Source organism: Mauremys reevesii, linkage group 8, assembly GCF_016161935.1.
Source record: "Mauremys reevesii isolate NIE-2019 linkage group 8, ASM1616193v1, whole genome shotgun sequence".
Classification (NCBI taxonomy): Eukaryota; Metazoa; Chordata; order Testudines; family Geoemydidae; genus Mauremys; species Mauremys reevesii.
The window spans coordinates 101,366,011-101,387,987 of NC_052630.1; the positions used below are offsets into that span (position 1 = coordinate 101,366,011).

General features: G+C 48.2%; 1 protein-coding gene and 1 long non-coding RNA gene across 3 annotated transcripts in view; one reads left to right on the top strand and one right to left on the bottom strand.

The window, feature by feature from the left end:
• Window positions 1-21,977, top strand: part of LOC120371080 (BEN domain-containing protein 5) — a 1,353,498-nt gene that overhangs the window by 1,235,638 nt on the left and 95,883 nt on the right. The window lies entirely within an intron of this gene.
• On the bottom strand, window positions 12,365-14,956 carry LOC120371085. The gene is made up of 2 exons (XR_005584135.1): window positions 14,830-14,956; window positions 12,365-12,830 (listed from the first exon to the last, which is right to left on the bottom strand). It is a non-coding gene; the product is annotated as an uncharacterized LOC120371085 (long non-coding RNA).

The following is a 21,977-nucleotide window of genomic DNA, read 5'->3' on the forward strand; positions in this document are numbered from 1 at the left end:
GCTGTCCCTCTCCTTACTGGGTCAGGGGGGATAATGAATTGCTGGCTGTCTGCTCACTAGCTCTGATAAAAGCAGCAAAGAGTCCTGTGGCACCTTATAGACTAACAGACGTTTTGGAGCATGAGCTTTTGTGGGTGAATACCCACTTCGTCGGATGCATGTCTGATAGCGCTCACAGAGCTCCTTGCCATTAGGAATGCAGCACGACCTGGCTCGGATCCAACATACGTCTGAACTTTGACCCAGGATTGGCTGGCAAGGGAGCAGTGCCAGGTTCTCTGTCCCATGTTGACGATGTTCTAACCATTGTGGTCCTCTCTTGAAGCTCTGAACTGGATCTCTGACTGTAAAGTAGGCAGCCCGTAGGGGAGCTGTAATGAAGAATAAAAGGAGAGCACAGAGGGGATACTCCCTTAAAACCTAAGGGCCCAATTCTGAAATGCAACTATTTACGTAAGCAAGAATTTGCAGGATTGGGCTTGATGATAGTCTTGTCATAATCAAAGCTGTCTGGCAGCCTCAGCCATAGGAATCCTCATTTTATGGCAGCGCCATGGCAATGATATTGTGTGTCACCCTGGTTATGTCACTTCTTATTTTACACCTTTACAGTTACTTCACTTCAGTAGGAGTTGGGTATGCTCAATTCCTTACAATCAAACCCAGCTGAATAGAGCTTTGCTGGCTGGAATTTCTTCCATATGGCGCAGTAGATAGTACATAGGCTTAGAAGTCTGATGACCTGAGTTTTAATCCTGACGTGGACGTCTTGTATGACTTTGAATAAATCACTTAATCTTTCGGCTTCATCTGTAAAATGAGATTAATGATACTTATTTTTCCGTTGAAAAATGCTTGGAGATCTGTAGGTGAAAAGCACTGCACAAGCATTAGGTATTATTTCTAGTAAAGTCTTTTTCACTGTAGTATACAATTAAGGAATGAAATCTATGCTTTTTAACATGATAGCTGAAAAGATTCACAAAGAAAGGTGGCTTAATATCTTTCATTTCACGAGGTGTATTGGGAAGGTCTCTAAAACTTGCTCCCCTTAAAAAAATAAGTTAAGGCATAATTGCACATTATGCCAAACCTCCCAGATGATTTTGGATATGCAAGATGTAGTCATACCATAGAAATCTGTTTGCGCATTTGTGTCTATGCATGCAAAATGAAAATTTAGATGAGTCAGTGTCATTTCATTTGGGCAACTGAAACTCATAACTAAGGAAATTTAGACTGACTGAAAATTGTTAGCATACAGCTGCAATTACTTGTCTCACCCACATTTAATTGCTAAAAGATAGCGGAGGGAGTAACCAAACAGGGCTCAGAAGCAAAGATACCACTGGAAGAAATTGAGCTACAGGAAAGGAATATGGTCATTAGTGCCTGAGGAAGTATGAGTGTGCATACCGATTCCTCAGAGAGTGTGTGTAGGATCCCAGTTAATGGCTTGGAGGAGCCATCCTCCATCTGTACCAGGAAAAAAAAATCACATATATAACCATTCAGACATGAGAAACTACAGCGATAAACTTAGACAATATATGATACAACATGAACTCAGGGCACATGTTGTAACACAGGAGAGAGAGAGATTTCTGAGATACACTAATGATCCCCTAGAATGGGGAACATAGGTCTTTGGTGCCATAAAGGGGTCTCGATGACCTGTTTGCCTCTACCACCTCGGCGGGGTCCCTGGGAGAAGGCTTCACCAAGCCTAACAATAGGCTGGGGCACGGGAAGCGGGGGGGAAATTCCCAGACATTCAGGGAAGCCAAGAGCTAATTAAGGGGAGAGAAGTAGCTGACCAGAAGCTGAGGCAGGGAGCTCTGCACTGTATGGCTTGTAGTTTTGAGATTACTGCTTGTAAAACTGCATGCAAGGAAAGGCAGAGAGAGAGACTAGCCCAGCTGGTGTCTGTAAATCAGTCCCAACCCATTCCCCACAATAAGACCCAGCCTGTACTTGCTGAGCCCGTCTTTCCCTCTCATCCGTCTGCTCTGGTGCTTGTTACATCCGCCTGTGGGAAGCTCCCTTCTGAGAGCTGAGCTGGAAGGGCAGTTGATGTCAGATTCCCATAAAAATGAACAGCACCATTGTTAAAGTCTAGCTCGTAAGAAAACTGATGGGGCAAAAGCACCTCTTGGCCCACCTCTTTCCACAACCTAGCTCTTTCTTAGCACCTTTGCTTCAGACCCTGTCTCAGATCAACAAAAGTAAACCCCATTCACACCCCCACCCCCACCTGGTGGGAAACGGTGTTGAGTTTACAGCCGTAACGTCAAATGCTCTTAATAGCACTGAACGCATAGAGTTAAATCATAGAGTTGTAAAGTTACTTTATAGTGATAATGCTGTCAAGCATCAATTTCTCTGCCTCGGGGCACCATGGAAACTCAGTTAATGATATAAGAAGCTGACATTTTTCAGGGTTGCAGCTGTTGGCCAATACCCAGAAGGAATCTGCCTCTTTCTTCATATAGGGTGTATACAGGGAGACCTGCTCAAAGCAAATTGAAAGCTAATAAAACTCTATTTAGTGAAGTGTAGTACAGTAGAATGCTAGTCCAGAACAAGCTACAATGTTGCAATCTGCAAACTCCTTTCCCCCCCAGAGTGATTTTCTGCACAGAATGGAGCTGTAAGAAAAACTTTCCTCTAAGAGGGTTTTATTCTCTGTGTGTTTGCATGTAGATCTTTAATGTAGCTCAGTTGAAAGATGCTATAGGAGTGCAACGTGCTGTTACAAATGTTCAAGAAGGGAGGAATTGTGGATTTTGCTGAATTGTAAGACATTAATCCCGGATGGTATTTTCAAAGCACTGCTTGGAGACTTAATCATGGGACTCCCATTACCCTTCTAATGGGAGCCATGTGGCTACAGCTGTAGATGTGGGTTTGGAAATTGACACCACAGTGTTTTACAATTAACGACTATTCCATTTGGATTAAAAAACTAGAATGATAGACAGTTAACATGGCACACATTAAATGGATCAAAATCTGGCTAACTGATAGGTCTTAAAATGTAACTGTAAACAGGGAATCATCATTGAGTGTCTGAGTTAGTAGCAGGCTCCCTCAAGGATCAGTTCTTGGCCCTACACTATTGAACATTTTTATTACTGACCTGGAAGAAAACATGAAATCATCACTGATAAAGTTACAATGACACAGAAGTTGGGGGAGTGGTAAATGATGAAGAGGACAGGTCACTGATATAGGGAGATCTGGATCACTTGGTAAAATGGGCCGGACAACAATGTGTGTTTTAATAGAGCAAAATGTAAATGTATACCTCTAGGAACCAAGAATGGAGGCTATACTTAAAGGATGTGGGATTCCAGCCTGGGAAGCAGTGACTCTGAAAAAGATTTGAGGATTGTGGTGCATAATCAGCTGAACATGAGCTCCTAGTGTGAAGCTGTGGTCCAAAAAGCTAATGCAAACCTGGGATGCATAAACAGGGGACACTCAAGTATAAGTAGAGAGGTTTATTTTGTCTCTGTATTTGGCACTGGTGAGACTGCTGCTGGAATACGGTGTCCAGTTCTGCTGTCCATAGTTCAAGACAGATATTGATAGACTGGAGAGGGTTCAGAGAAGAGCCACAAGATATGAGTAAAGGATTAGAAAACCTGCCTTATGATGACAGACTCAGAGCTCACTCTATTTAGTTTACCAAAGAGAAGGTTAAGGGGTGACTTAATTACAATCTAAAAATACCTAGCCAGGGAACAAATATTTAATAATGGGCTCTTTTATCTGGCAGAGAAAGTATAACACGATCCAGTGGTTGGAAGTTGAAGCTAGACAGATTAAGACTTGGAATAAGATGTACGTGTTTAATGGTGAGAGTAATTAACCATTGGAACAATTTATCAAGGGCCGTGATGGATTCTCCATCGCATATACATTTTAAAATCAAGATTAAAAGCTCTGCTCTCAAAATTATTTTGTGGCCGTTCTATGGCCTGTATTATACAGGAGGTCAGACCAGATGATCACAATGGTCCCTTCTATGAATCATGTACAAGTCTGGGTAATTCATGCTTCACTTATCTCGACGTCAAAGAGTTTTAAAGACCACATGTGCCATAAGCAATCTCATGGCTGTGTAAGTGCTATTTTCTTATTCCTACACAGGGGCCTGTTTTAAATCAAACTAAAAGTCAGTTTGCAAATTAAGGATCTGACCTTCTGAGATATACTCAGCACCCTTGTGTGCTGTTGAACTCTCAGGAGGTGCTTAGCATCCTGCAGGATCGGTCCCTGGCTCTTCTAGGTCAGCAGCAGTCTGAGCATTTGAGATATCTTGTGTTCACAAGCGCCACTTCAATCATTCTAATGGTTCATCACCCTTGTCCCAGCACAGGGGCCTCCTGGATGGTGGCAAGGCAAGCTTCCCTCCCCAAGAGACCTCAGACCAGTGCTGGTTCATTCTCTGGGCCCAGTGAGGGTCCGGTCCTACGCGGTGCTGACCAGCTCGAGGGGAGCCCAGGAGCTAGTGGGATCTCATGCCCTTAGCTTTGCTGGTGTGACTGCCAGGATGTGTTCTGATGAGTGCCAAATTGTGCTGGTGGTTTGCTGTCTTCTAGGAACTGATTAAAATAATCATCCACTCATTCCACATCAGCCATCAAACACCCAACAATGGTTTTTGATTGTTACCAGCCAGGCCAGATTTAAGCTAGTGACCTAGAAGCGAAAGACTCCATAACTCATTGTGTTTTGTTTGCTTGTGAAATTTACCATTTAATAATAATTTTTAAACCCCCCCTTACAGGATTTATTGATAAATATTCTTTTAAACCTAAGAGAAGATAGCATATAGCTTAGCCAGACCTTATCCTGAACAATACCCTTTTATGAATGACTTATGAGGATGCGAAGGAAAAGTTTAGTGCATGAGTGATCATGGAATTATGGCTGTGATGTAAACAGGGAGAAAAACTCTCTCCACGGGCCCTGTTGCTCCAAAAGGGGAGACTGTTAAAGGCTTGTACATTTCAGTTATGAACGTACTTTTCTATAAACTTGTATCTTTCCATTGTCTTATAGGCAACTTCAGAGCAAACTAAACACATGACTCTGATAACTAAGCTCTTGGGTGTTCAGAGCACCAAAAAAATGCTATTTGACCTATAGTTAAAATAATTCTTTGGTAAATGTTAAATTCCTATTAGTAACACTTGCTAAACTTAAGTGCGATGGAAAGGGCAGGGCTAATCTGCATGGCAAGGGAGAGCAGGACTTAAAAGATATTAACAATTTGTTGGAAATGTCTGTGGGGAGTGCGTTTAATACGAGCAATAGGATAACTTCCATAGAATTGAAGATCCAGGGTGGGATGTCGCTGAGCTCTCCTGACCACAGAGTGGGATAAAAAGAAAATAACCCCTTGGAGTCAGGGTTTGGGGCATATTTTGAGGTCAGAAATGGAAGAATTGTGATGCCTCTTCTATAGGCCATGTCTACACTACAGGAGCTACAATGGCACGACTACAGCACTTCAGCTGTGCTGCTTTAGGGCCATAATGTAGACACTTCCTAAAGCAATGGAAGGGGTTTCTCTATCACTGTAGGCAATCCACCTCTCTAAGCGGGGGTAGTTAGGTCAACAGAAGAATTCTTCCACATATAAACAGGGTGTTAGGCTGGCGTAGCTGCAGTTCTCAGGGAGTGGATTTTTTTACACCCCTGAGCACAGGAGCTGTGTCGCCCTAACTTTTAAGTGTAGATTAACCCATGTCTGTGAAGTATCAGAGGGGTAGCTGTGTTAGTCTGTATCCACAAAAACAATGAGGTGTCCCGTGGCACCTTAAAGACTAAGGGATTTATTTGGGCATAAGCTTTCCTGGGTAAAGTGGGGTTTTTTTGCCCATGAAAGCTTATGCCCAAATAAATCCCTTAGTCTTTAAGGTGCCACCAGACTCCCCATGTCTGTGACACTCTCTCTTTCCTCCTCCCAGTTTTTCTCTCTTTTTCCCTTGTTTTTGCTGTACCTGCCTCTCTTGTTTCTGGGTCCTTAGTGTTTAATTTTCAGGCTTTTTCCTTTTTGGCTTGCATCAGTTTCTCCCACGCCCCTTTGCACTCCCCTTCCTGCCTGTATCTCTTGATAGTTTTTGCAGACTCTAGTTCCTTGCCTCATTCTCAGCCATTAGCAATAGCGGCTTTACATCCACACCACACTACTTTCCGTTTTCCATCTCTTCCACCTAGATCTGCAGGCAAGCCCCTCTGGTCCTCCCTTTTCTACACAGAAGGCTCAGCAGGGCTCTGTGATGACAGTGGGAATTATAAAATTTGGACCTTAAGGTGTCCCTTACTTTATATTATTTAGTCCCAAATTCCAAAGTCCCCAAAGAGTTCACATCTGTTTTTTTAATCTATAGGTGAATGCAAGCAGTTAATATTTCCCATTTTTATAGCAGCTTTCATCTGAAGACTCTCTGGAGACCTTACCTAAGAACACCACACAATGTCATGCAAGCAGATATTAGTCTTGGGGAAACCGAGACTGAGAGATTGAGGTATAGCAGGGCCCTTCCCAGGGAAGTCAGTGCATCTGTTTAGGGCAAGGCTCAATTTCTCATCACGGGACAGGGCTGAACAGAGACAGTTGCTTGTAAAAGCACCTCAGGAGACCATATCTAGTGCAGAAAATACCACAGCAAATAAACAGAGGCATTTTCAGTGGTTAACCAAACCAATCTCCTAGCACTGCTGAACTAGATCAAAGTGATCTTTGTATTTTAATGGGCCTGATGCCCCAGGGGCAAGGAAACAGAAGACGTGTTTGTTCTGTGCGCAGGGGGTGTAAAGTGCTACCACATCAGACGTCTCTGTACGTTTGCGCTGAAGTTGTATTATTTTACACCCACTTTGCCTAGCGGAAAGCCATTATACAAGTGGCTAGGCAGTGGAGAACCAAGCCCTGTGTTTATAATGTCAGTCCTGTGTGTAACGCATATAACAATTTGCACAAATAGCCTGCCCACCTCACTCAAGCAAAACTCCCACTGATGCCAATGGGGAGCTTTACGTCAATAAGTTGGGTGGGATTTGGCACTTTGTGTTTGGCACTGTGCTCACCAAGCCTGTGACTCAGCACGAGCTTAAGAAATCCACATGTTCCCGTCTCAGGATTTAGGGCCTGATCCAAAGGCCACTGAAGTCGCGAGGAGTCAGCTCAGTCCTTTAGGCAGTATTTTCCAAGGGGCTGAAGGAGTCAGGCCCTCGGCTCCAACTGAAGGTCAGTGGGATTTGGGCACTGCTGCTTTGCTCTCCTTGGCTCCTTTGTAAATTGCTGCATTAAGGCAGCCTCACAACTGCCAAGCTAAAGCAACACAAGCCTTGCCCCTTCTCACACGCTGACCTATACAGAGCACTCCTCCACCACACGTCAGCCACTTCCCGCCTTCAGCCTCCCTCGACAGCACCTCTTGATGTCACATTCCCACAGTTTAACTCCTGCCACGATTCTGCCAGTCCGTAACTACTGCTCTCACAATTATCCAATACCCAGACAACCGGCTACTTTGGATGGCCATTGCAAAATATGTTGGGAGACTTTGATCCATTCCTGCTCCCCCCCCCCCGCCTAAAAATATTTTGTAGGTCACTTGCATCAAACCCATAATGCTGAATTCTAACTAAGAATCAGCCGACAGGCAGCTAAGTGTAATGTGCATCAGAAGCACAAATCTGCCTTGTTTACCCAGGGGGTTTATCCGGGGAAGTATTGGGGTGGATCTCAATACACCCCTCCCTTCTGTAAATCCCAAATCACACAGCTCCATTTGGATGAATCAGCTACATTCACGTTAAGGTGTCCAGCTCAGGGACCTCAGAGAGAGAGAGACCAGGAGAGCCGCCCGCCGGGGAGCCACCGCCCGCCACAGCCGCCCCGAGTCAAGGGCGGGACAAGACAAAAGGACGCAGCGGGCTCAAGGCCGGAGGCCAGCGGCCGGCCGGAGAGAGCCTGGACCTCCTGTTCAGGCTCCAGGAGCGGCCCTGACGAGCCAGAGGAGCCCTCCCGCGGACGGACCCGGACGAGCCCAGCGACCAACCCGGCCCCGGAGCGACCTCCTGCCGCCTCTGCGCCGAGCCGACCCCCGCCTGCCCCTCGAGGAGCTGCCCCGAGCCCCCCGAGCCCCGAGCCCGAGCCGCCACCGACCGACCGAGGAGCCTCAGCCCACCGAGAGAGCCCTCAGCCCGACGAGCAGCAGGTGTGGAGCCGGAGCAGGAGCCCATGGAGGAGGGGAGGTGTATGGAGGGAGGGAGTGTGGGTGTAGCCGGGGGGGGCGGCCCTGAGGTGGCTATGTGTGTGTGGTGTGTGCCACTGGCCCTCCCCGACACTGATGGATCCTCACGCCTGCGGGACCCCCGGACTGGGGACACACGGTGGGGTGGGGTGCCCCCTGCCACCCTGCTCACCCCCCACGGGCCTCCCCCTCCCCCCCCTTCAGGCAGAGCAGCCACTCTACCAGCCACTTCCTGACTCTGCTGCCACAGCTCAGTTCCTGCCACAACCTGCTGCCTGAGCCCTGCCCTGTTGCCGCCCTGCCTTGCCCAGGCGCCCCCCTCCTGAGCCCTGGAGCCCTTGCTCCTGCCTGCTGGACTGCTCCTGCTAACTATACTTACCCCCCATTGCCCCCCTGCCCCCTACCCTTGGCTATTGACTGCCCCAGCTCCTGAGCCTTGGACTGACCCGAGCCACTGTTTTTTGCGGGGCCCCTGGGGCCGAGGGGCTTGCTGCTCTGTGCTGCTCTGCTGCCTGCAAGCCGAGCCAGCCCTGGTGATTGTGTTGTGCCCGGGGGAGCCCCACCGGCTGCTCTGCTCTGCTGGCTCGGCTCCCCCTGGAAGGACCTGAGCCCCCTGGGACTATTTTTGTTGCCCACCTGACCCTGGGGCTTACTGAACTATTATTATTATTGCTCAGTCCCCTGACCCCTGGACTGAGCCTGACACTTTATGATACCTCAGCGGCCCTGAGGGAGCCTGGAGCCTGAACTGTTTACTGATACTCAGCTCCTGCCCAGAGACTGGAGGACCTGAGAGCCCACTGAGCTGCTCCTGCAGCACCTGCCCAGCCACCTGGAGGTACCCATATGGATGCTGCTGCTGTCAGGAGCTGAGCGAGCTGAGCGGGTGGTGTGCCCCGGTGCCCCTGAGGGGGGGGGGGGCTGCTTTTGTTAACTGTGTGTTACTACTCACGCGGCAGGCTCCTGCTCCCCTGGATGCTTGGTGCTGCCCCTGCTGAGCTGCTTGGGGCTTACTGCCTGCTGCTGGTGCTCAGCTCCTGCTGCAGGACCGCTGCAGAGAAGCCTGGCTGTCCCTCCCTGGCTGAACTGCTGGCTGGGGGACTCAGCTGAGGGTGTGCCTTCTGCCTTTTCCTGTTGTTGCAGCAGAACCCCAAAACCAAAAAAACGGAGAGACTGAGGGGCTAGGCAGTGAGGCGGGCCTGGCTCCTGGGCCCCCCTGAGAGGGCACGGCCCCAACCTCGGACTATTACAAGGTGGCTGAAATGAAAATGGCAAACGTCTTAAATTTTGTTCTCCTTATAGTGTGTGACTGTCCATCCCAATGGTTTTAGTGGGAGCCCTGTGTGCATATCTGGAGAGAGGGACAAGCCCCTTTTGGGCTTCCCCAGGGGAGGTTGAATGGATCTTTTAATAAATCCTTGCTCAGCCCTCCCTAGGCCTGGGAGAAGGCACTATGGGAGGCTGCTGGCTGAATGTTCTAGAGTAGATGTTCTAAAACATTTCTCTAGCATGACTCCTGTAGTCAGATACTTGTTTCACCACAACCTTTGCACGGGTTCCCGCTGGCACCCTGGGAATTGGTACAAGGATTTTCTCGGCTCTCTTGATTGAAAAGTGGTTGAGCAAATCCACTGTTGCAGAACTCAGGAGACCTGGAATCAGCTTATGACCCCCCCCCGGCCCCACAATACAGTTGCTTATGAGTGACAGTCCCCCTTGAGGAAATGTTTGGGATCATTTGCTGTAGCAGAGATCTAATGCCCAGGCTTTGCCGCCATGTTTCTGAATGTCACAGCTGTGCTGAAAGTTTTAGCCTGGTCCCCGGTGGGGCTGATGTGTTGCCATCCTCATGGTACACCCACCCTTTCCTCACGTCTTCCACATGTAATGAGTTCTCTTTGCGGGCTGTCCCTTGTCTTTCTGTGAGGTGGAATTCGCTTTGTTGCCTGTTCCCCCAGCCAGCCTACAATGATAGCACCCCTTCAAACAAGAGTGTCTGAATCCTAGGAGCCATCAATATTTTTCTTGAGATGATAAATGACCTGCCAATAAACTAAGGCAGCTGCCAGCTCTGTCTGAGAAATGCACCTTTAGCCTCAGTTTATCCGTGCTTGGTTTAGATATGTGTCTAAAATCTTTGAAGGCTAAAATGGACTAACCCGTTTAGCAAACCACTAGGAATTAGATTGTGCAGATCTGGGCATTTGACAACTACAGGCGTTTATGGACTGACTGGGGTACACCAGCCCTAGCTCTGGGTGATCCTACCTCAAACAGTCTCCAGCCATAGCCGAATTCGGCATGTGGGGAGCATGTTATACTAAAAAAAAAAAAAAATTGCTATGTCCAGATCTGACTTTAACACCTATGGTATCATCATTCTTTCTCTTTCCCCATCTCTCTCATCTCCCTTACTTATGACTCACATATTGAGTAATCAGGGAAAGGCATGCATTTTTCTTTCTCAAAATAAGTCCCAGAATGCAGGATCCATGCGGCCCAGGGGCATAAATCAGTGTTTCTTGTGACTAGGGATTCCCAAGCAGCATTGAGGAAAATACTCTGAGGGCGAACACTCAGTGTCAGTTCTCGGGGGAGATTTTGAGGTCCACTGGGTTAGTGCATCTTTCCACCTCCCTGTAGTTATTTTCCAGTAGAGTTAAGCAGTTTCTCTCTCTCTCTCCCCCCCGCCCTTGCCTTCCTTCCTGGGTCAGCACCAGACAGCATAACTCATAGTTGCCTGTAGTTAAAGTGCCCTCTTCTGGCACAAGGGAGGCTTTCTTTCATCACTCAATGGCACTCAAATGAGAAGAACAGGGATTTTTCTTGCAGCTGCCGAAATCAAGAACAAAGCTGGGTTTGTTTTGAAAGGCCCTGCTTTCACTTAATGAGCAGTGGTGGGCTGTAATTGTAATGACAACCAAGAGGTTTCTGAAGTAGCTAGGAATAAGGGACCTTCCCTGCTGCTCTGGTGTCTCCATCCCCCTTCCCTGCCGCCCCCCCCCCCGGTGCACTGAAGCTAAGATGTAAATTTGTTTCGGCCCCAACAATTGATCCTGTAACTAAAAATACATTTTGTTATGAAAGATTTCTCTCTCTAGGCCAGATCCTCAGCTGTGTAAATCAAAAGCTCCCCAGAATTACATCAGCTGAGGATCTGCGGGTGTCTCTAGCGCTCTGTTTTATAATCATTCCCTGGCTCACACTGGCGAGTCGTGACCCCATTTATGTCAATAGTTTTGCCTTTGACTCCAGTGGGAGCAGAATTTGATCCTTATTGATAAAGAAGAAACATTTGGTGGGAGAAGGTTGGTGGGGTGGGAGGGGAAGAGAACACAGCCAGTTGTATAAAAATGACTTCACTGACTGTTCAGCTGGGGAGGCAAAGTTTTGATACGCTTGCTAATGTGAATTCAAGGTTAGCAGCACACAGTGCAGCGACTGCATCTCTCTGCTGAGGATTAAAATTGGTGTTTAGTAAGAAAAAGGAGTTTCCCGGACTGCTTTAGTGCAACAGTTACCGTCGGAGGCCTTTCATGCGCTATGGCTTTCTCTATATATTTAATGAGCATTTCAAGCAGTAATTGATTATAGCTGAATTTGTGCTACAAAGCAGGGAACAGCAGGTCAGGGCATTTACTCTGAGACTAGACTGAGTTTGAATCCCATTTAGATCCTTGATAGTAGGAATATTGTGGAGTGTTTTTTATTAACAAGCCATGTCTCGGCTGTTGAGCCCCGTTAATAATTCTGTACTTACTGTAGGCTCTTGGAATGCAAATCCTGCTGCACTGGCATAAATCATTGCAGGAAGTGCATATGGACACTCATTGCCCTCGGGTAGGGAAGGAGGAGCAAAGAGAACTGAAAGGGGCATTTGCCACCAGCTTGTCACATGTGCAGCAGGAGGTCGCTTCCCCTTGTCACATCCCCTAAACTGGTGGCAGGGTCAGAGGGGACGCTACAGTGGTGCTGTGCCACTAAAGGATCCCCCTACATTGTGGTGATCCTCCCGTGGCCTGTTATGCCCCTTCTAGGGCTGCTTAATGTTGGTGGCACAGTGTAAATCAGCCATAGTGCAGCTAGGATCAGGCCCATTGTATTCATTTATTAATGTCACTGCTACGTTGCTAACCATGGCCTAGTAAAGAGGAACAGTGGCCCAGTGGACAGGGCACTGGACTAGGACTCAGGAGACCTGGCTTCTGCTCCCAACTCTGACCTGTAGTGAGATTTTGTGCAATCACATCACTGCTCTATGCCTCTGTTTCTTCTTGTACTGTGTCTTTTCTGTTCAGATGGATAGCTCTTCTCCTTGGGCAGGGACTGTCTCTGACTGTGTGTTTGATTAGCACCTAGCACAGTGAGGGCCTGTTTTTGATTGGACCCCTTGGTGCTACCACAGTATAAATATTTAATCCCAATTGGCTGAGGCAAGATTGTGTGCCCCAAAGTAGCATGTTTTCAAGCCTAGGCAAATCCTTTGTTTTAATGAGCGACTCCTGCATTCTTGTGACTTCTCTTCTCGCGCTGGCTAGCTCCAGAACGCCAGCCCTGGAAACAAAAGAGCCTGCCAGTCAACCCCAGCGAAATACAACTTGAGATTCTGTGCGTCCCAAAGGAACAGCCCTGAGAATGTGAGGGAGCCAACAATGAAGACAGAGCATAGACAAACTGTTTAAGAGCCTGTAACAGCAAGGGCAAGTTGCTTTTTGTGTGAAAATAATAGCGTCACCTGGATCCAAAACACTATCCATCCCGTAAAAGAGTCCATCCTGGCAAATAATATCCTACCACAAATATCCATGACAGACAGCCCCCTAATCTGACCAGAGGCATGGGATACAGTCACGCTGAAGGAAGTAAATGGTTGGACTGCCCTGCTCGACGGGAGTGAAGGGATAGGTTGGAGGTGTGCAGGGCAGGGAGGAGGGGAATGTATATTCTCCTTCTTCAAGTACTGTCCCTATGAGTGCTCCACTTCAGATGCAAGTGCGCCCCACATGCCTTCGGCCAGAGATTTTCATCAGTATTGTCCATTCAGCCCATGCCAAGTGCCTGATATCCTGTACTGAGTCCATATCAGGTTCCCTTGGTTTGAGTTGGCACTTGGCGCATCTGCTTGGTGTTTGCTTTGGCTTTTGCTGTGCTTGTTTATCCCAACTTAGCTAGCTAATTAGTTGTTAGTTTGTAGTAGTAGTAGTAGTAGTTTGTGTGTGGGAGGGGGTTAAAGGGATTTATTGTCCTCCATGGAAATCCTCCCTGTGGGGGAGCATGGCCAGTTCACCAAGGTTTAGACATTGCTCCTCATGTAGAGAAGCTATCCTGATCAGCAGCAGACACTTCATGTGCAGTTATTGCCCGGGAGAGTCGCACATCCCTCAGAAGTATACCTTCTGTTAGGTCCTCAAATCTAGGGCTCAGAAGAACCGAGAAAGCAGGCTGCAACTACTGATGATGGAATGTTCCCTTCGCCGCTTCGGAGCCAGGTCAGGAGAGCCGCCCTGTACATCACTCCTCTGGGCCTGCTAGTGCCCCTTCAACCTCAACACAGCACTCTCCCAGAAAGGGGACCTCCTCAGAGTCCTCCTCTAAACATCCTGAGAAGAGAAGCTCTAATTCCCCTTCCAAGGAATGCTCCTCAAAAAGACCTTGTTCCCTGACCGGGTCGACAGCCTCAGAGACAATGTCCTCAAGGCTCAGTAGAAGGCGGCAAAAAGCTCCTATGGTAGCAATGAAGCAGGAAATCCCCACGGCTCTAAGTCCAGGCATGATTCTAGGAAGGCCCCGTTACTGCTTACTGATGATGGACAGAGAAAACACAGAGGACTGGTACTGTCAGATTTAACCTCTTTGCCAGTATCCCACTGAGGTCTTCAGTACTGTGTAAACCTCCAACCACATCAGTGCCACCTGCGAAGCACCTTAAATAATCAGTACTGACCAGCCAGGGCAAGCATACTGATCCATCGGTGCCACAATGTCTATCAGTACTGCAATACCCCTTGCTGCTGCAACATTTCTCAGTGCCACAACTGTACTTGGTACTGCAACACCATTTGATGCCACAAGATTTCAGGTACACAAAGGATTTACTGCTGCACTAGAGTCCCCATTGCTGGTGGGTATTGAGCACCTTTCTGTATAAAGTTCCTCTCCATCTCTATATGTCCCCGGTACCATCACCTTCCTTTTCTGTTGGAGCTCCACCAACAGAAGAAGAAAAGGATGACGATGAAGAGTTCCCTTTAGCATTATCAATTTCTGTTCGGGGGTCCCCCATGTATCCATAAACAAACCTCCTTTCTCAGAGGGGTAGGGACCATACTCAAGGACCTCACCACTTCTGGTGGGAGCTACCCTGGATGTCAGCCTTCTCCCATATAGTCCTCAATGGGGATCCCTCGGCAGCTTATTGCAGACAGTTTTCTAGGGGCCCAACCCTCTCCAATTCAGACAATAGGGAGTCTCAAGCTTCTACTCCCCATCAACAGGAGGAAACATTTGAAGCCCAAGAGACTAGGGTGGATGAAGAAGTCACTCCTCAAACTACCATTTCATACTCTTTGCTGAATGAAGCTGTAATCCCTTCTCCTCCATCTATGGACGGTGACTTTCAGCAGTTCCAGGATCTTGTTAGGCAGGTGGCAGAATCCCTACAGATACCTCTTGAAGAAATCAGAGAATACCAACAGAAGCTGTTGAATATTCTGCTCTCTGTGACATCATCCAGAATTGCCCTTCCTAGCAACAGGGCTCTCCTGGAATCTTCAAACCTCAGCTGCAGTAATGCCCACGTGTAAGAGGGCTGATTAAAAAAAATATTACATGCCCCCTAAGGATTCCAGGTTCTTATTATTCCACCCCCAGTCTAACTCTCTAGTGGTTGATCTGGTTAATGAATGGGTGCAGCAACATCTTTATAAGTCCACCTTGTATGACAGAGACCAGCAGTGCCTGGTGCTGCTGGTGAGAAAATCCTATTAATCTGCAACCCTACAGTTCCGTATTGCAAATTACCAGGTGCTGATGGCAACACGCAACTACAAAAACTACACAAAGTTTGTATCGTTTCTTGAACCCCTTCCTCTGGACCAACGGGAACAATTTCAGTCCACTATTTCTGAGGGACAATTATTGCCCAGAACATCTCTTCAGGCAGCTCTGGATGCCGCAGATACTGCAGCCGCTCCATCTCTATGGCAATGGTGATGTGCAGGGCTTCCTGGTTACAGCCACCTGGCTTCCTCAGAGAAGTCCAGAATATGATAAAGGACCTACCATTTGACGGACTGAAGCTGTTTGCAGAAAATACCGGCAAGTCGTTGCATACCCTTAAGGAATCCAGGGCCACTTGACACTAGTTAGGTGTCTACACTCCTACAGACAAAAGGAAGTGTAGTAAATCGCAAATGCCTTAAAGAACCCATCAGATGCAATTCTCTGGGTTTCAGAGACTGACGGAACCTCCTAGAAAAAGAGACAGGTTCCAGAGAAAGAGACATTCTAACCCACCTGATACATCTATACAGCTGTCTTCATTATCAAAGCGTCAGTTTTGATAGGATAGTCAAGAGTTTGAACCCACCACTTCTGTTAGCCTGCCAACTTCAATGTTTTGCTCACCTCACCCTATCTGGAGACCAACTCTTCTATTTCCAAAAGCATATCACCTCAGACAAATGGGTACTAGAAGTAATATCATTGGGCTACACCATCCATTTTATCTCCCTTCTGCCTCCTCATTCCCCCTGCCCATCTCTCTTCCAGGACCTTTCTGATGAGTCTTCGTTAAAATAGGAAATAAACTCCTTTCTTCTTTTGAGTGATAGAATCAGTCCCTGCTCAGCACAGGGTGAGAAGCTGCTATTTGAAATATTTCCTCGTACGAATGAAAAATGGAGGGTGGAGACCAATCTTAGATCTCAGACTCCTAAATAAATTTGTGAAGCCTCAAAAGTTCAGGATGGTGACTCTAGCAGCTATAATTCCTTCCCTAAACTCAGGGGATTTGTTTTTAGCCCTCCACCTTCAGGACACGCTACTTCCATATAGCAATACACCCTTCTCACAGAAGGACCCTGTGTTTCATTGTAGACCAGGATCATTTTCAGTATCAGGTGCTCCCATTTGGTCTCTCCTTGGCTCCAAGAATGTTGTCAAAGGTCCTATTGGTGGTAGCTGCCTACATGCTATCATCCCCATACTATTCCTGTACTTGGATGAACAGCTGCTCAAGGGTTGGTCATCCCAACAGATGTCATCTGCCACAGTGAAAATACTTTTCCTGTTCTTAGCCTCGGGTATGCAGTTGAATGTGGAAAAATCCACACTGACTCCTGTTTAGAACATACAATTTATAGGGGCATCACAGGATTATTTAGCAACCAGGGCCTTCCTTCCCATGGCCAGGTTTGTGACAGTATCAAACCTTGTCAGAACTATTCACGGGAGTCTCCAGACTTCAGTCCAAAACTGTCTTGAACTCCTCAGTCACTTGGCAGCTTGCACCTTTGTGACAGAACATGAGAGGTTACATCTATTTTCAGGAGTGGCTCAGATCACTTTACTCACCAAACAAACACAGCCTCGACAGGCCCGTGTCAGTTCCCCAGCAGGTGAAGCATTCCCTAGGTGGAAGATTCATCAAAATGTAGGGGCAGGGGTTCCTTTTCTCCAGCTGATGCCAATGGTAACCATAACCACGGATGCATCTCTGTTAGGATGGGGGGGCACACCTCAGTGATCTCCCAGTACAAGGCAAATGGTCACCCCAATAAACCAACCTCCATATCAACCTGTTGGCGCTCAGAGTGGTCTGTGTGAAGGGATAAGTTTATGGAACTGGTGCATAAAACATCGTGTAGGAATCTCAGCAGTGTATCTTTCTGATAGACAAAAATGTCATGGCCAACGACCTCCACAGGTATTTTCCCAAGACCATGAATACAAGCTGAAGTCCTAGGTCCTGGTCAGCATTTTTTGGATTTGGGGATTCCTGGAGGTAGATCTCTTTGCAACAGCCATGAACAAAAAATGCCATCAATAGTATTTTATTCAAGGAGTGGTTTTAGGTTGCAATTCCCCGGAGGACACCTTCCTAATCCCTTGGATTGGGAAACTGTTTTATGCTCTCCCCCCCCCCCCCCGGGATGCCTTTGATTCTCAGAGCAGAGAGAAAAATCAGCTAGGACAGGACCAGAGTTACTCAAATAGCCCTGACGTGGTTAAGGCAGGCATGGTTTCTTTACCTGTTCCACCTAGTGCTCTGTCCACTAATAAATCTCCCAGTCACTCGGCAACTCCTCTCTCAGGACACTGGTCAACTGCTGTATTCCCATCTGAGCATTGTCCACCTCAAGGCATGGCTCCTTGCTGGTTCACAGGAATAGAGTCGTCCTGTTCTGTAGTGACACAACAGATATTAAATAGTAGGAAAGAATCTACCAGAAATACTTACCTTCAGAAGTGGAGAAGATTTAGTCACTGGTATGAAGTCCAGGACACACTTCTGCAATCTGTCCCCTCTTCTGCTCGATCTGGAATACATGTTGCATCTAAAGAAAACAGGATTGTCACTTAGTTCTCACAAGGTTCATTTGGCAGCCCTGACAGCCCTTCATACCACTACTGAGGGGTTCTGCCTCTTTGCTCACCCCAAGAACATAAGAACAGCCATACTGGGTCAGACCAAGGGTCCATCAATCCCAGTATCCTGTCTGACAGTGGCCAATGCCAGGTGCTTCAAAGGGAATGAACAGAACAGGTAATCATCAAGTGATCCATCCCCGGGTGCCCATTCCCAGCTTCTGGCAAGCAGAAGCTAGGGACGCTTCAGCGCATGGTTGTGCATCCCTGCCCATCCTGGCTAATAGACATTGATGGATCTATTCTCCATGATCTGGCCTGTGCTATGCAGGAGGTCAGACTAGATGATCACAGTGGCCCCTTGTGGCCTTAGGATCTATGAATCATAATACAGATCAGCAATAATGATGATAATGAAAGAAAAGGATGAGTATAGTTCACAGATCCTTTCCTCAGGAGCCTGGAGGCCTGGTGGAAAGCTCTGTGGGCATGAATGCTGGAAGAAAGTCTATTCAGGCCATCTTATTCCCTTGGCTGGCAAATTAGTACTTTGGAGTGAGAAATATCTCTTGGAAACATAGGCTAACAGTGAAGAGAAAACAAGGTGCTTTGAGAGAAGGAAGTGCTAGGGCTGAGGCTCTGGGCCGCGTCCTCTGAGAGACCAAGTCCAGAAGTTGCAGCTCAGGAGGGAGGGAGGGCGGACAAAGGTGTCTTTATGCCATTTTGGGGCTTTTTGCATTCTGGGCTGCTTCAGGGACCAAAATGGCCCTGGAGGCTGTTCTAAATTACCACACTCTTAACTGGGTTGCTCTGTAGCGTGGAATACCCCCCGGTGCTGAGGGCTTTGAGCACACCCTCTCCTGCCCATGCGTTTATAGCCTCCTACTTCTGGTACATCCTTATACTGGAGAGCGAGAGGGAGCAGAATTATATCACTTACATCAGTCACACACTGTTCCTGCACCGGGAGAATGCTCCCCCAGCCTATTGCAGCTTTTACATGGCACTGGAGTGGCATGAAGGGGCCTGAGAAGGAGCCAGAATCCAGCTCCAGGGCAATTGGCTACTTGTGCTAGCCGCTTAACCCGCTGGGAGAATTTCCTCTCCCACAAACTGGACAGCAAACAAGGACAAAAGGAAAGCAACTGGGGAGCTGATGCATTTTATTTCCCCTGTTGGGCCTGCAAATTAACCCTGTTGGGAGCTAGCAAGCCACACCAGAAGCATCAACAGAAAATGAGTCAAGGAGGAAAAGTGTTTGAGGAAGCCAGTGCAGTCCCTTAGCAAATTTAATCAGCTCCCCATCCATCTGAAAAAGCTGCGCTGTGTAGCAGAAAGCAGCAGGCTACAATTTACCATACCTCCACGCTTTAGAAACTGCTGCGGGGAGAACACAAACACAGACCAGCGCCTGTTGGGAGTCCGGATCCGCGTTATGTACCAGTGGTGCGTTTCCCAAGAAAGCCTTGATTTCCCCTGGATCGTTGTATTATTTACCATTTGTTGACTGAGTGGCGAGTTTAGAGAAATTCAAACTCTGTTGTTTTTAAAGGCCCAGGCGAGAGGAAGGGTTTGAAAGTTTCTTTCCTTAGCTGAGCAGCCTGGAGAAACAGGACTTTCTACTCTGGACTGATGGATTCCTTTCCCTTTCTTTGCTTTTCTTTTTTGGGGGAGCTTGGGATGGGGAATCAACTTTTCCTTATGAACATCATAACTTGGATGGGATTTCCAGGAGGAGGAGATATTGGAGCCAGGCTGCAGTCTCATGGTGCTTTTATTTGGAGTTGCCAGTTTATTAAAATCATGTGTGTAATTTCCTATCTCAGCTACTTGTGAATAATCCGTGCATGGAAGTATGCGTGTATGAATGCACGCACACATGCGTATATATAATATAGAAGCACAATGGACAAACTTCCTCCCTGGTGCAATGCCACTGAAATCATCCAAGTTACATGCAAGATGAATTTGTTCCACTGAATTTAAAATTGCAGACCTATAGCCTTTAGAGGAAATACATTCACCCAGTGTGCAAGTAGAATTCATTTCTTACTGGTATGCTGCATCAGCTAAAGGGAGGGGGGGCACATGACCCCCCCCACGTGACTCCTCACGTGGTCCCGCACTCTCCCCCTCCCTTCCCGATGATCCTTCCCATGTTGCTTGGGGGGCGGGCTCTGTCCTCCTCCCGCTGCGCTGGAGACTTCTCAACTGCAGGGCTCTCGGGAACCGCAGTGGTGAACGGAGCTCCTCTGGTGTGACTATATTGCCCCCAGCCCTTCCACCCGGCTGTGTCTTCTGAGTCCTGTCTGGGATCCGGAGGACGGGGCTAGGGGGGCGAGGGATGGTACAGCCACGCTGGAGGAGCTGCTGGTGTGGGGTTCTGCTCCTTTCACCATTGCAGTTGCTGGTAGAGCCGTGAACCGCAGAACATTGGGTGGCCCCACGCCGGCAGCTCCTCCCCCAGCCCTGTCCTCCAGTGGGGCCACTGCAGGCCAGGGATGCTGGAACTATTTTTATAGTGGGTGCTGAGAACTATTGAACCAAACTGTAAACCCTGTATAGAAAGGAAGCCACTTCGAGCCAGGGGGTGCAGCAGCACCCCTAATTCCAGCACCTATTGTACAGACCCTGGACAGGAGATGCAGGCGGTACAGCCATGCTGGAGGAGCTGCCGGCATGGGGCCACCCGGCGCCCCCTCGTTCTGCTCCTCCTGTGTCTTTCCGGTGTAGCTTATTGGTACGGCGTACTGGACTGTACCACCCTACTTGCACCACTGTATTCACCTCATCTGGAGCCAAAGCTGCGAGGCAGGAGCATAGTTTAATTAGATCCCATCTCTCTTCTCCTATGAACCAACCCTTCTCTCCTCCTCCCCCCTTCTCAGCTCTAGAAACCACCTCTTACTCTATGCCCCATTCCCATCTACCATAGTACCTGTCTGTTCCTGACTGAATTGGGCTCTGAATACACCACATCTCGTGACCTGGTTTAGTGCCTCCTGCAACACTGTGTGGATCAGGCTCTGACAGGACAGCGCCCACCACTGAGTTCTCTCTTGATGCAAAAGTGGACAGAGGCTCCAGCCCTGAAGGCCGTGCAAAGGTAAAAGAGAGGTGCCGTTTGAAGCCAAGTTGTACAGAGCTCTCAGGCCATGAAATCTAGCTTCCAGGTGAATTTGTGGTCTCTCTCTCTGTTCCTTCATTTTGGGCACAGCATACATTTGAAACAGCACTAGCTGCAGCCCTGACATCAGGCAACCCTTCCTGCCCTTCAGCGTAACGCAGCTTGGATTTCATCTCGTTTTTACACCTTCGCTTCTCCTTGTAAGGCTCATTGTCACCGCCAGGACTGGTGTCATCTAACTGCGGCAACGAGACCAACGCTTTCGGCTGCGGAAATTCCCAGAGCGCGACACTCTGCGGCTGCCAAAGCTTTCTGCTGGCACCGGCTCAACGCTCGCAGAGCGATCTCTGGGCCAGCCTCCCGTCACTGCCGCCCACCAGGAAATCGGCACCAAAAGCACTTTGCTCTTCTGCTGGCCAAATTAGCAAGAGAGCTGGGGCAAGCGGGATGTGTTTGACCTTCAGTCTCTCCCTCCCTTGACCTTCCATTCAGTAGCTTCTCTGCCTGATCCCACTTGCACTGGCATGGCCTGTCGGGAGACCAGCGGGATATACCTCTTGCTGCCCTTCTCCTACGCTATCTCCCCTCTGCCAGACCCCTTCAGCTGAATGGCACACGGCTGGTCTGTTCATATTCCGGGGATGAAAAAGGGCAGTGCAAAGTGCTGGGAACTCAACTAAGTGATGTTGCTCAGCTGATGACCCACAGGAATTTTAGATGCAAGGCAACTTCCAGCAAAGCAGATTGTCCTTCCTTTACTAAGTCAGGTTCCCTTGTTGCTCACCTGGTAGGGCTGCTGCCTACAGTCCTCCCTTTACACTGAAGCTGCAAACAATACATTAAATTCATCCTCTGCAACTGGAGTTCTCCGAGTCAGCGAAGCCTGCTGTAGTGCCTGCCTGCTAATTAGCTCGCTCCCCATTTTGAGCATCCAGTTGGGGGAACCGAGAGGAAATGTCTGAAGGTCATCTCTCACCAATTGTGAG